At 28.0% G+C, this 16,157-nt stretch overlaps 1 protein-coding gene across 1 annotated transcript in view; it reads right to left on the bottom strand.

Moving 5' to 3' along the window:
• Nucleotides 1–12,320, bottom strand: part of LOC114121507 (leucine zipper putative tumor suppressor 2 homolog) — a 46,517-nt gene extending 34,197 nt beyond the window's left edge. Inside the window, exon 1 of the mRNA XM_027983889.2 lies at nucleotides 12,044–12,320. The gene's annotated coding sequence lies outside the window, so the exon portion shown is untranslated. The remainder of the gene's footprint in view (nucleotides 1–12,043) is intronic.
• Nucleotides 12,321–16,157: the final 3,837 nt, after the last annotated feature.

The following is a 16,157-nucleotide window of genomic DNA, read 5'->3' as shown; positions in this document are numbered from 1 at the left end:
TATTTTTATAAAAATACAAAATATATGCAATAATAGAACTAATATATATAATACTTGAACTATTATTAAAAATTATAAATATTAATTAATATTGATAAATTAATATTAATTATTAAAATTTTCAATCACAATAATAGACCCCAAGACTCCAAATCTTCTAAACCCGTTATTATGGACCAATAAAACAAAGTTAAATAACTTAAAATCTACACGTTTGAATTTTGATTTTGATACACTAAAATTTTAAAAAATTTATAGTAGCAAAAGGTAGTTTGCATTTAAAAAGTTTGCATCTTCATAACACTAATAAAAAGTAAAGACAGTTTCAAGAATTTGGAAATAAAGTTATATTTAAAGATTTCGAAAATCAAATGTTGAATAACTACATTATTGAGGAACAAAAATAGGGTGAGTATGCTTAGTGAATCACTTTGTACATATTTGATAAGAGGCATCATCAAATTATACTATTCAGAAAAAATGCAAAATTCAGATAATTTACAAAAACATTTACTGCTAATAAATTATACATGTGTATGTTGTATAATATCATAATAATAGAATAAACTTCCAAATTTCAGTGTCTATATCTACTATCGGGGAGATCTAGAGACACTTTTTTCTTCTCTTTAATCGTCAAAATTGATCTAAAGACGAATCACAGACTAAATACTGCTGCAGTTTATTGGATTAATTATTATGGAAGTTGTACATACGTTTCAAATAAAAAAATTAAAAAAATTATGAAAAAAGACAAAAACCACAATTTGCGGTCGTTTTCCGTTGACCAGTGACGGTGAAAGCTGGGTCAGCACACCACATCGTTTTTCAACCACAGAGTGATTATCAAAAGTGATAATACAATAATTTTAAAATGAAAATAGTTATCTATTATTATAGCAAAAAATATTTTTAAAATTTAACGAAACATTAATAATAATTGTGCGATTTATATGTTTTCAATGATGATACAATGTGAAAATCTACGTTTCGCCGTGTGCAATATTTAAATTTACTACCATTTATAAATGATATTAATTATTTTATATACTATTCATTATATCTCTATCTATAATTTACTTTTATAATCTCTCGCCACATGTACCATATAACAATTATACGAGTACTGTGTATACATAATTACCTAACTATAGTCTATATGTAATAGATTCTACAGATATGCTAGTTTATTCGATAAGAACAAAAGAGGATTAAGATCGATTATAAAACGTCGGATTGATGATTTTTAATTTTGTATGCGGCGTTAGCACTTTGTAATACTCATGGCCACAGATGACGAACTAATCATAAACATTCAGAAACAACAATTATAAAAATACTCTATGTATAATATTTTCTACGAGCCACTGCAGAAAGAAATTCACACATCATTTTATATCCACTAAATATTATACTGTATATTATATTTATAAGACTACGTTAATCGCTGTTATTTTCAAAAATATAATAATCATCTTTTGGATTTTAACATTTTTGTCGTATTCCATTTCGAAATGTTAAAAAACATAGTTTGTGTTATTGTAGAATTGAAATTTATCAATTTCTTTATTGTTCGTTATAATTTATAACACCTAATATTTTTCCAATTATTCTTCATACTTATAATAATAATAATTATATTTATTTATTATAATTTATAACTGTGTAACTGTGGAAGTTTTCATACATAGTTAAAACTGGCAGTAATCACTAACCCGGTAGTTCCAATCAGAATAAAAATGATTAGTTAAGTCAGTACGTAGTGATTCGTTAGGAAAAATAGCCAACTTTATAAATTTTTGAGATGTATTGGCATTTAAGTACTGCTTTACAGTTTAGATATTATTTTGTTGTTTTAATGGTATATCTATATTCTATACCCTTTAATAATAATCAAAACTAATAATTATATCTAGATTTCCCTACGTGACAAATTGTTTACCATAAGAAATATACTTTTGTGTCCATAATATGTGTAATAACTTACTAATAATAAGAAATGTTACTAATATAAAGTAGATATAAAGTAGAAGTAGAAGTGAATAAAACAAACAAAAATAATTTTGAGACTGGAGCCCCCGCGTTGCAATGAAATAACCTCGAATGTGCGATAATTTTAATTTTTTTTTCTTTTGTTACTAAAATCCAATCAATTGCTGAGTTTGAAAGGCACCTACCTAATAATAATATTGTGATTATAGTTTAATATAATTCTCCCTTATACCTTAATAGATTTTAATTATTTCAGTAAAAAAAAACTTTGTACTAAATTAATTACAAATACAAAGTTTCTTAGTTTATTACAAATCATTTATATATTATAAATATTATTAGGTAATAACCTAGTTTATCGTTAAATATATTTGTTTTTAATATAAAATGTGACATTATTTTAAATATTTAAAGATCATTCTAATGCACAATGTTTTTATTTACATTGCTGTTAAACAAATCTGAATGGCTATCTAAGCATATTAGTTAGTGCATCAATTATATTATTATTATATAAAAACTAACAATACTGCGGATTTCAATATTAATTTCCGGACTCCGATTAAGTATGACAATAATATTATTATATATTGTGAAAAAATGTATGATCGACTCGAAGTACCATGGTTGTTGAGTGGTGATCTGGGTTATTTTCCTGCGGGGCGCATTTGACCCATATATTATATCGGCAGTTATAGTTTTTCGTATACGCCACCGATGCCGCCTCATGTACCTCTATTAAAGGTATACTGATGTATATATAATACAAGCCAAAGTTGCTTTCTCTCTCACGTTTATGCTACGTGCTGTTTTTTAATACTTAAAAATCGTGACTGGACCCCGTGCAGTTGAGTAATCCGCAAGGTACCTATCCTTATCTTGCACACAAATCCTACATATTCCTCTTGTGCATGTTTCTGTGTGTGAGAGAGAGTGTATGTGTATGGATACTGCCTATCGTCATCGTCGCCGAGAGAGATGGAAATGAAAAAAATGTAAAAAATAACTGTTGCCTCGACATTATACACACACACACACACACACACATGCATGGTACCATGACCTCTCTGAGGCAAACATATATTATTATTATTATTATGCTCTCTTGTCCTGGTGCTGCACTAGCTCTATTCGGATCGTGTGTGTCGTAATTAATTTTTATCGTTGAGAGACGGTCTATATGCTCGACACTCGACGGGAGAGCACTAAGCGCAGTATGTTTAGAACACACGACGAATATTTGGTGTGACGTAAGGGATGTTTATAAGCGCAGGTTTACTTGTACATTACTATCGCAGAATCTCCCGCTGAGAATTTGTATACAATCGGTGACCTCAGCTGCTATCGTCATCGTGTATGTGTGTGGGATACTAAATAAATTAAAATAATAGAGTACATTTGTACTATATGTTTATTAATATGACTTATGATAAAAGCGCACAACATTCAATACCTACAGTGATTGAAAATATATACGGACGAAGACGCAATTAATATTTACTATAATACACTAAATATAGTGTACACAAAATAATACGTAGATTTTATATGTACCTATGCTATGCACGATAATGAAGTGGGAATACTCAAAACGGGTCTTATACTCCGGCCCACAAGAGAAGTAAACCATGCTCGACCAAAACGCGTCCGAGTTAACCATCTCCCACCCATTAGATACCAATACCAACAACGTTAGCGTCGGTTAACATCGGTCACTGCCGTCAATCTACATGCAAGAAACAGTTTCCGTCTTCTCCGAGGGTAAGAAAGAGAAAATACAATTGTTAAGTTAGTTTCAAAAAAGAAAATCTAAAATACCATGGTAATGCAAGCCATATGTGGAGCCGTTGACGGTAAATTTATTTTTAAAATTATAGGTGACCCGCTCGGGCACACAAGATTTTCTAGCAGAGCATGGAATAACACACTATAGTCATGCCTATATTGCAACTTGCAAGATTACAACTGCCCATCTGATATTCTGATACTACTACTACACAATCCCCTCTCTATATTATGTTACATGAATAGGTACTTCGTACCTATAATATACTATAAAAACTATTATTGAAATCTCCGTATGCACAGCACAAGGCGTCAATGTTTTCATAAGTACCTATATACAATACACATGGTTTTGTGTTTAGTGTTTACGGACCTAAAAGACAAATAATAGCGTCCAAACTTTTTTTGAGTCAATTTTATTTTCGTAAAAATGTATTATTATTACGTACAAATGTATCCTAACCTATCCAATATAATTAAAAAAATAATAATAATAAATAAAACGTTACACAATTATTGGCTTTTAACGGGGTATATATGAAAAAGTAAAATACACGAGTTAATCCAAAATATGATTTTTATCACGGTGATTAATCCAATACTTTTATTTGACTTCATATGTTATACATAAAAAATTATTCTAATGCAGGCTGAGTGTGGCGTCAATTTTTTTTATAAAATTATTCCTTTTAAACATCAAACGTATAGTATAGTTACTTATATTATGTTATAATTAATATAATCGCTAATTATAAAGAATCTATTGCAGTATTGGACATAGGCATATACAATTTTGTTGATAAGTAATGACAAACAATTGATCAGCCTTATATGTTTTAGAGATAAAATAAAATCATATGGCTTTGAGTGACTTTACCTTACAATACTTACAATTTTTAATACTGCATCCACAATTCTAATAAGAATATTTAGCGAAAATACCGAAAATTCAAGTGTATGATTGAACATATTTTAATAAAACAACATCGACAAATAGTTACAAAAATTAGTAAATTTATTATCATTATAAATTTTAAAATGTAATTAAAAAATAATAGTACTATTCTGGCATTTAAATTAGACTGTAATGCTGCATTACTGTTAATTTGTATTAAATATCACAAAAAAAGTAACAATTTAAAATAAAACTAGTTCGAATTTCATTAATTTCATTGATTCAATGATGCATCATTTTTTTTTATTTAAGATTTTGTAAGTAGAGCTTTTAACTATTAAGAAATAAGAATAAAAATAAATCAATAATTTAAAAACTACACTTTCGTTTTTATTTTCGTTCATTTATCAACACACATGCATGCACATTGCATATTAATATGTGCACTTGGCATTGAATAAGACACCTCGTCGACCATTGACCTTAAAATACGTCTCCTGAAGGTGCTTGTTATTTACGGACATGACCTAACAACTCATCATATTATAGAGTATAGACTATACAGAGGTCACATTCAAAAGATCAATATATTATTATTATTATTATTATTATTATAATTATTTTAGATTTCGTCTTCTGTTTATTTATTATCTATCGATAAAGTGATAGAAAATGTGTTAGAAAACATTACTCGAATGCAAAGATAATTTAACATCCACGTGCGCCGTGGTCGTTGTCTTTTGTTTAGAACGTCCAATTTATTCTAAATAAATTACATGATATGACCGCGTATTTATACCTAGATGCATAATATATATTATACACGATTTCACGTTGTCCTCAAATTGTTTTTATTGTAATTTAGTCCATTTATAACGGGAAACATTGTGTGCGACACATATTGTATCGCAACAGATATATCAATTATAATAAATCAGCCTGCCAACAGAGCACACGTGCACTTTCTCTGATCGTGTCGCAATTAAACTATTGCTTTGCGCGCTTTTGCGCAACGCTGCGCTGGATTTAATCTGCAAAAACCACGTGTGTTCACTCTACAGATAAATTATGTGACAAAACGTTGTAATAATTAATATCACAGTCTATGGAAAATATCAATACTCTCTATCAATGGCTCTCTATACTATACTATAATATATATATATATATATAGGTATTAATGGTATAATGCTTACATAGATTATTTTAATTCATTTTAATAATGATAATAATAATAATAATAATATAGGATAATTCTAGGTTCCGTAGTTACAAAATGACACGGACGTACAGTTAACAATTATAATTTATGACAAACATATTATAGCAAATGAGTAAAGACCGATCATGCAAAAATTTGATACAGAATTTAAAACTAGATGGGCTTGTTAATATAATTAGAACGATTGTTTTTAAAATTTCTCCCTAAGTATAAATATTTCATCCCTCATATATTAAAATAATAAATAATGAGTTTTAATGTTTTAATAATAGTGTACAAAAATCTTTTTGTATGTTATTTATGTATTATTAATTATTATATTATTTAATCGTGGGCAAGAAATGAAAACTTGATAAAATGTTATTTGGTTTAACGCAGCTATATAGAATGTAGTTAGGGGTGTCACGCCTGACGAAATTTTCAGCTGTCATTAGACTATACTGACATAGCATGAATATTTTATACGTTTTCCTTTGGTGGGGGGGGGGGGGGTAGTCAAGGTTCGATGCCAACACACCGACAAACCACCAATACAGACTTTTCGAGATAAAGAATATTCATATAAATCGCTATACCTGTGTACAACAGGTCATCGTGAATACAGAATTGTTTCACTATGTTAATCAAATCAAAAAACGTTTTTCCAACTCGTCTTATTACAATTATAACAGAAAGCGTGATTTTAAAAAAATAGTGAAATTTTGTTTAAAAAAATGTATGAAGTATCCAATTTGAAAGTCCCATTGTTCTAAGATAATCAAAAGTTAAATTTATACTATTAAGTATTAAAGTATATTGAGCAATTTTAGAGTTATTAATAGTGAATTATTGAGCAAAATGATAGTAGATAAATTAGAATAAAAATAAATAATTTGTACATAAAAAAAAAATCTTTGGCTACCTCAATTTTTATAATACATAAAAAATGACGAAATAAATTATTTGCAAAGATGAACTGCATTTTGCCGTACATATTTATACTCAATTCATAGTAACCTAACCTTGAACAGCTCCAACAAAGTGTGATAAATAAGGATATAAAAGATACGGTTCGTGCACTCCTATTAATGGACGTAAGACATTCAGAAAATGACCAGTTTTCTTACACAAAATCAAACCAATTTGGATGTAAAGAATAAAAAAATGTCTAAATCTAAAATATATTTTAGTTATATTAATCCGTTGAATTACTAAAATGAAATCAGCATCGACTATAAAACAATGAAACATTTATTTATGGATACCTCTTAATAGATTAAATAACTGCTCTACGGAAAAAAATTTGAAGTATCCAATCTGAAAAATCATCTAAATAGTTGGGTATTTCTGTATAGAATACAAGGATGAATTCGTATTTTCTATAGTACATGTGTATTTGTTAAATAGAGTGATATTGCATATCCTGCAAAAAAAAAATATATATTTAAATACTTACTCCGTAGCAGCATTCTGAGTTATACACTTTAATTCAAAATAAAAATACATGATTTGTCATGTGATATTAATCCATAAACATTTCATTAATAAATAAATCATGTAAAAAATCTTAATATCACTGCAATAATAGTATAAGATGATAATAATATTACGAGTATATTATATGAACTAGTAATATGTAGTCAGAGTGCTCAAAAAACTACCATGTAAAAAGAGTATTGTTTTCTGTATCTCACGAGTGCAATGTTGATATCATAAAGAAACTTATTCATGCTAAATTATAATACAGTAGATATGTCAAACGAGTTTTATTTTTGCAACAACGGCTGTTGGACTGGTCAAAGAGGCCGTGTGACGTGTGTGTCGGTGTGTTTGATCAAGTTTAGGAATAAATAATAATTAAAAACACGCGGGCTAGTAACACGATAATGGTGGGCTGCTTTGGTTTCTGGGGATAAAGTAAATCTAAAAAAAAATGTGATAAATACGACGAAGGTGTTCTGTATTATTTTACACCATTAAAAGGGAAAACGTGAACAGTAATTACTCTACAAAACTGTAAATGTTATAATATAATATAATTTAATATTTTCTCATCATAGGTATATGATATTAAAAAAATAATTTTAAATAATTTCTGATAGCCATTTTTTTATCATAGGTTGGAAAAATTATAGAACCACTTGTATTAGTTTTTCAAATTTTATATATAAAAATAATTTTTTAAGAATTTTTAACTACAAATAATATTTTGAAAATTATTGAAATTTCATAAATGTTGTCAAAATTCTTAATTTTAACGCTTAAAAAAAAATACTGTGATGAACAATATATGAGGAACAACCTTGTATTAAATTTATAAGAATTTTTGTCAAGGAATAATAATTATTATATATCAACATTTTAAAAAAAATATAGAAATAAAAATATGGAAAATTTCAAATTTCTAAAAAATTATATTAAGTGTAGGAAACTAAGAAACACTAATATTATTAACATTAGATAAACATTTCAAATATCCAAAATTTTTTGCTTCAGCTAGTATAAATAATAATATTGCAATAATTAATAATTTTTACAAATATCGAAATACCTATATATTATAATATAATATGCTACGTGCAATTTGTTTTTTGAAAATTTTAGTTTAACCTACCGCATTACTAGCAGAACAATAAATTACTTATAACTACTATTATAACAATTTAAATGTAAATATCTTCAAAAATAAAGATTAACGGTCATACCGATCAAAATTGTTTTTCATATATTATAATTATTGAATGTTTTGAATTCAAATTTAACACATCCATTACAGTGACTTACTCAACGACCAGGTACATTACTGTAAAACCTACTATTACAACAAAGTAACTTCTCCGGTTAGATTTTTTTTAATATTAATTTAAATAGGTTGATTATAAAATAAAATGAAGCTTTATGTAGGTACTTTTTATATTTATATATCGTTATCATAAAATAGAACAATACCGAATACACAATTTATATTTACTAAAAATCAAATAGCGGTAGTGTGACATATAAATATTAATTGTACAAGACAAGTCAACAACGATTAAAAAAGTCTAAACGATAATATTTTGATAAATAATATATAATATATATTATAGTTAAATGGAGAATATTAAGTTTTATGGTCATATTTTTTACACAATATCCCATTTATTTGTAAACACCGCAATGCTATAGGTATAGAAAAATAAATAAAGTGAATGAATACCTAAAATCATATCATTGTAGTAAAGCTTGATTGTTAGTTTTTAAATAATAATATAATTATTAGTACATGAATGTTTAATTTATAATACTTTGACAGCCACGATTATATCACGATTATTCGATCGACAAAAATCAGAGTTTAATGATCCAAAATCCAAGTAACATGTAGCATTCTTATTTCTTTCTATATAATATTATAATACATATTATTACTGATTTGCCTACCATCTACTTCAGTTTACAAACCTTATGTATACAATCAATACTCATAATTAAAATATTATAATACAATTGACAGCTAAATATTTTTTAACATATTCTCTTTTTTTTACTCAATGGCGTATAATATATGTTATTGATTACAGTGTAGACTTTGGCGAGAGAAAAGAGCCTTTGCAGAAACACATCTTTAGGTACGAATATGTCTTATCTACCCGCGCAGCTCCGACGCGTGTCTTATATGATTAGAATATGGTGACTGCGTCGGTGGCCTCGAAAGGTCAAACCGTAAGTATATGTATGTACTTTACGTTCCTACTGGAATATAAAAATTTATAAAAAAAAAACATATTTTTTATGCAGCCGTTTATATGTGTTATATACACGTTAATGTGTCCGCCGGACTTCCAAAACGGGAGGACCGGTGCCTCGTTTGCAAACCAGTATTTTCAGCAGCCAAATGTCATTCCATCGGGACTGCACAATTCCGTTCGTTTCATCTCTACATTATGTTAATATTGCGGTAAAACCGGTCACCCAAAAGTACAAGTATGACCCAGTACACGCGCGCTTTCCCCCACTCAATAGGGAATCTATAAGGGGATAAATCCTTTGTAACTATATACACACATACTCATTGTATTATAATAAAATCATATACAATTGTCAATTGAATTTCTACTGTTTCTAGACATGTCGTTGAAGACATTATGATCCACCAGCGGTGGATTTTTTGCAAATGAATTTATACATCAATAGGGTTTCCGCACTACATCTTACTAAAAATCGAATCCTAAACTTAACCTTAAGACACATACTGCGTACACATTATTAGTATCTGACTGTAAAAAAAATAATATAACTAACCAAAAACATTAAACAACGACACAGTGATGACTGATGATGGAATACTGAACAGTTATTTATTAAATACGTCGATACTAATATAATAGTATATTTTGTAAATTGTAACAATAGCCATATCGTCTCATATTTCCGAATAGGACAATTTATACTCGACCGCGCAATTAACCACAATCGATCACCGTTAAATGTTAATAGTTTTAAATTTCGAAACCAGTTATTCGAATCAATGACAAAACACAAGGATTCGAATTGTTTCATTTTTACATAAATCTTGATATTGTAATCGATTCGTTCCCAATTTAGTAAATTAGGTTCCGGAATTTCAATAGATTGACATTTCTTTAAACCAATGTAACTAGTAACTAGGTATACTGAATTGGTAGAAGTAAATAATAGAAACGAAAGCACTACAATATATTACTAATATCTTTAAAAATTACAGATACATTCAAATATTGAAAATTTTCAATTGCGTGTATATAATATACCTACACAAGTAATTCAACTAATCGACAATTCGGATAATTTATATACATAATATTAAGGTTGATTAATTGATATATATATATATATATGTATTTATGACGATAAAAATAAATCGTTTATAAATAATTGATTACTACCTATAATATATGAACGTTTTTACTGCATATTTTAAAGTACTAATTTATTGATATTTTCGAGGTATTGTAGAGATAACGATTACATGAAACCCATACATGTATACAGAAAAAGTATATTTAAATATTGACTATTAATATTATAAACCATTTTTATTACAATAATTCCAATTACACATACGTCATAATGTCATATTAAATTTTTAACGAAGTGATAAATATATTTTAAATTGGCAAGACATTGACTATATTATTGAAATTAAGAATAATTTGTAACTTTGAACGCAAAAAAGCATTTTTGATCAATCTTTTATTTGTTTAATCCTATCGTAGAGTTTATCTTAACAAATTAGTTTCTTACAAGCAGCGTCAAACACTGTCATCAATTATCGATTTTAATATAGGTACCTATACAAATAAAGAGGATCAGATAATAATTTTTTTTAACGGTGTTAAATGGAGTAGTGTTGAAGAAAGAATTTTCAACGTGACAAATATTTTTAAAATAAATAGATAATAACGAGAAAATTATTAAAATTAATTGTGAGATACGTGACCAAACTGATATTTAAAAACAGGAATATACACAACAGAGAAAAAACCGATTTTTGAAATACTATAATAAGTGGTTTGTGATGATGATGAATAATCAATCGATCGTAGGTATTTAATATCAAATGTCATAAATAATATTTATTATAGGCTTTGTACGGGGTCGTATATTTAAAAAATAAAAATATTTAATACACGTATTAAAAATTATTTTTATTGCCATCGAAGAAAATATTAATTGCACATAAATCGAGACCCGCTTTGAAATGTTTACAGTCGTTTACCCGGATCTTGCACGGGTGTCCGTTTTCCACTGCAAAACACGTCATTTCTCCGTAAAAAAAATATAAAATCAGCTTACACTACACAAGTTTTCCACAAGTGGGTCTCTCGCGCAACCCGTAGTATTTACTATAATAAGTATTAGGAATATATCTGACGTCCTATGAGTAGATTATATAGATTGACAGATTGCACATTAATATACCGTTTAATATAGTGTACATAAATGTTTAATCAACATTGTAATGCACAGATTGGAAAACAAATGTTTTGGACTAAAACATTTAGATTTTCGAAGGTTTACGATTAATTTTCTTGTGATTCGTTGGGTTTGTAATGTCATAGGTATACGCCGGGTATGTTTTCGATTTCGACAAATAGATAGTAATAAATAATAATACCAAACATAGACGTATAGATAATTTTACTTACTTGAATAAAATTATGAACTTCTAATCCCTGCAATAAACGAACTCTGCAATTCTTGTATTCTTGGTCTTGTAAGTTAAAACGATAAACGGCGAAAAAAAAATCACGATTTTCAAAACGAAAAAATTTCAGAAAAAAGACCGTGCTATTTATGCGTTCACTCGCGGGGGTGGTAGAGTCGGATTAACACACGCGCAAAACCTATTCGGTTACGTCGCTGATGGTGACCGACCGTCGACTACTTACGTATTCGACTTACTAACCAGTAACCAGTGCGGTCCGTGCGCCCGAGGTGGTCTTTGGCGGCGGCACTTCGCACGGGGCGACCGGTTCGACTGATGCGCACGCGCGATCGCGCGTGCGTTCCTCCCGGCTCACAGCTGTTTTTCTCGTGTGGGTCACTGTCGCCGCAAACCGTCCTCGACATAAACAAAACAAAACATACACCACACATACCGCATCGTATTCATAATATTATTATTAAACTGATACCATAGTATACTATGGTACTGATATCATATAGTTAATTATCGTCGGGTTGAAGATATAAAGTAAACGTGATGTTTAGGTGTTTAGCCAATTTATTGCGGTGTATGGCTCTCCCATAAGTTACTTTTTAGAATAAAATGCCTAAAAATAATATATATTTAGGTAGGTAATAATATTACATTTATCGATGGCTAACTTGACAAAATAATGAACATTTTTTCTTGAGACACGTTCGGGTAATAGGTACATTATTTCGAATACACTCAGAACATTAAATAAGTTATTTCGGAATGCGCTCAAAGAAAATTTCCTACAAAACTCGTACCTTTATGTGAAGTTTGTACGTCACAAAATTTAAAAAAGCTAAACATTAAACTTAACAGCTTTACAAGAGTTGTTTTAATTTTTCAATTAAGTATTTATGATCTACTGTGTACTGATAAATTAACTATAATTAAATCACTAAACCAGTTAATTTTTAAATTTCAGCAACTATCACAATAAACGTTTGTAAGTACTTAAAATCTCGAACAGTTGAGTATTAAACATTTAACAATAATTTGAGACAACTAGTGTAAGTGTGCACTGTACGACTTATATTTTGTAGTTAGTAGTGAACTAGTGAATGTGAGTTATGCTGGAATAAAAATAAAGTAATATAATAAAAATAATAATAATAATTCATATTTTAGTGTTTAAGTTTGATTGTTATCTGTATTCTATTGTGACGATTGACAATATTTTATGATACGAAATATTCAATCATATTTAACAGTAAGTGAGTGGTGTATGTAATATGTATACTATAGGCATAGATGATAATACTTTCAAATGCTTTTGAATAATTATATTTCTATAATATTATGTTGTATCGTCACAAACATAAAAAACAATATTATACCTATATCAGTAAAGAAACACCCCGAGGACCTATTCCTCATATCCCCCTACCACCGTAAACATACCACTATCACCAGCGTACCGTGGAAACATTTCCATAGTGCAATATTACATACTTTTCTACCAATGAAATTATAAAATAAATTCAATACAAATCCATTAAAATCATAATATTCAATAAGGAAAAAGCTCTTAGTGAGATTACTCTTGCTGCTCTCCCAATTATCCACTGGTACGCCAATGAATTTTACAATCAAGTTTATATATAACACATAAAAACTAAATAAACGCTTTAAGGTATATATGAAAATATATTATTAAATAAATTATTAAGATAACTTAGGATATAATTGATACCTATAGTGTACATCACTATTTATTGTATAATATATATAGTGACATAATACACTTTATAAAATGGTAAAAATATTATTTACAGAAAAACATTTTAAAAATAAAATTGGTTACATTTATATAAGTTCGTTCATATGCTTGAAATACTAGAAAAAAACTCAACATTTTTAAGTTAAAGTTTAAACCCTAATCTCAATTTTATTTGTTGTGTACTTACAATATTTTGTATTATATTTTTATTATATTATATTATTATTAAGTATTAATAAATTAATTTAACAGAAAAACAATTTTTTACAATTACATTAACAATAGTTATAAGACTAAAAATTATTAATGACCTAATTTATTTATTCATTTATTAAAGCTCAATAACATATTTACAAGAATTTCTAACATAATACTCTAGAAGTAAGTATAGATCATTAAAAAAATTAAGAAATAAACTAAAACAATAATTAACTGTGAGTTACCATGGATGAAAAAAGAAACAAATACTTATGCATTCAGTCATACACGCTGCATATTTTAGCAGTTCCTATTTTAGTCTAAGTATAAAGAAAATATAGAACATAGCAAATAAGCATAAATGTGTAGTATCTTTACAGATTTAGTATCTTTTACAAAATGCGTACAATAATTATATATCAATTTAAATAATAAAAGAAGACTGTTGTTTTAAATTTAGCCCCTTATTACACATAAAAAACTTAAATAATACATACAACTATTCTAAATCTCCTTATTTAATCCCAATTCCAGTAAACCATCTTATGCTCAAACTACTTCCTACAACCAAAACTTTTCCCTTTTTTGTTCAAACATTGAAACTTTATTTACTTCTTTCATTTCCAAGTTCATAGCTATCATTAAGCCCCTCTTATCCCTTCTTACGAATTTATGAAATAAAAATCATTTATAATTATCTACACCGTTATACACATAATATTGCAATTTTTTCATTATAATATTCAAGATAACTACATTAGTTTCATATAATATTGTAAATGGATTTTTTTTAACACTAAATCATGAATTTAATATTTATTTATTCAATAGGTAACGATTTATGATAATTAAGGAAAAACGCACAGCGATGTACCTATATTGCCTATACGTAACGCCGTATAACACACAGTGTTCAATACAAATACAAACCTCATCTATGTTATTGAACCGTTTTTTTTGTTTTAAATTTTTAATGCGGTGAGCCATGTCCCAAAATCAAGATCGCCGTTATTGTAGTATAGGCATTGAAGTTGTTTGATATGATCGATGCGTGCGACGACACAGTGCCAAAATCAGATCAGCACGTGAGTAATGTTATAACTAGAATGGCCGGTTATAAAATACGGTACTCCCGAACTATATTATATATTACTATTATACAGTAAGTATAGTAGATAAAAATATACACAGTCACAAAACTGATATACAGGAATACAATTATACAAAGAGAAATATTATGCCCAAAACGCTGAGCGTTAACTGAAAAAATATAAAAATTATTAATATTTTACAGAAACTGACATTACGATAAAAATCATATAACTATATACAAATGTCGAATAATTTATATATATTATATATATTGTACTATATTATGTCTAGTCATTAGTCTTTCACGTCGTCTTGTTTGTCGACTTGTTCACGTCACCTCTATACGCGCGGGTTGTGAATTTGTGATGTACTACGACTAAGACAAAATCAACTTTATATTCCAATAATTGAATTCGATACATACAAATTGGTTCTCATAATATAGCATAAACAATATTATTCTACAAATTTTTGGATCATAATAATATACGATAAAAATGTAGGTACTCCATAATTTATATTTAATACAGATAGATGAAGATTATATTTTTAATTTCATATATTTTAAAATACAGAACATTTTAGCGTCCCGTCCGAGCTTATGTTGGGAAAACGGAACAGACTATTGAAATAAGGTACTTTTCCATATAAGTAATACGGGACGTCTAACCAGTGGCCACCTTACAGAAGGAAGGACGACTAAAAAATTATCGCACTAGCTCTGAAAGAGTTTAAGCTGGTGTGTAAATATGTTAAAAATGTATTACGGACCATTTTATTGATGTATAAATTATTTGTTCAAAAATCTCCTCAAAACACCTACCTTAAGGGGTATTATACCCTCATGTATTGTCTCTGTCTTACTAATGTACATCATAGCAAATTTATGTTCAGCAGAACACATTTTGTAATGTTAGCTTTAATATTAGAGTAAATTTCCAAATTATCAAATTTAAAGGTAACAATATTATCTAGGAAATGTCATATGTTTTTATAATTTTATTGTTATTATAATTTTAAAGTTGTAATATTTTACATAGCTATAACTTACTTT

The sequence above is a fragment of the Aphis gossypii genome, chromosome 3 (assembly GCF_020184175.1).
Source record: "Aphis gossypii isolate Hap1 chromosome 3, ASM2018417v2, whole genome shotgun sequence".
NCBI lineage: Eukaryota > Metazoa > Arthropoda > Insecta > Hemiptera > Aphididae > Aphis > Aphis gossypii.
The sequence above is the reverse complement of the archived record's forward strand: the minus strand, read 5'-3'. Positions and strand labels throughout refer to the sequence as shown.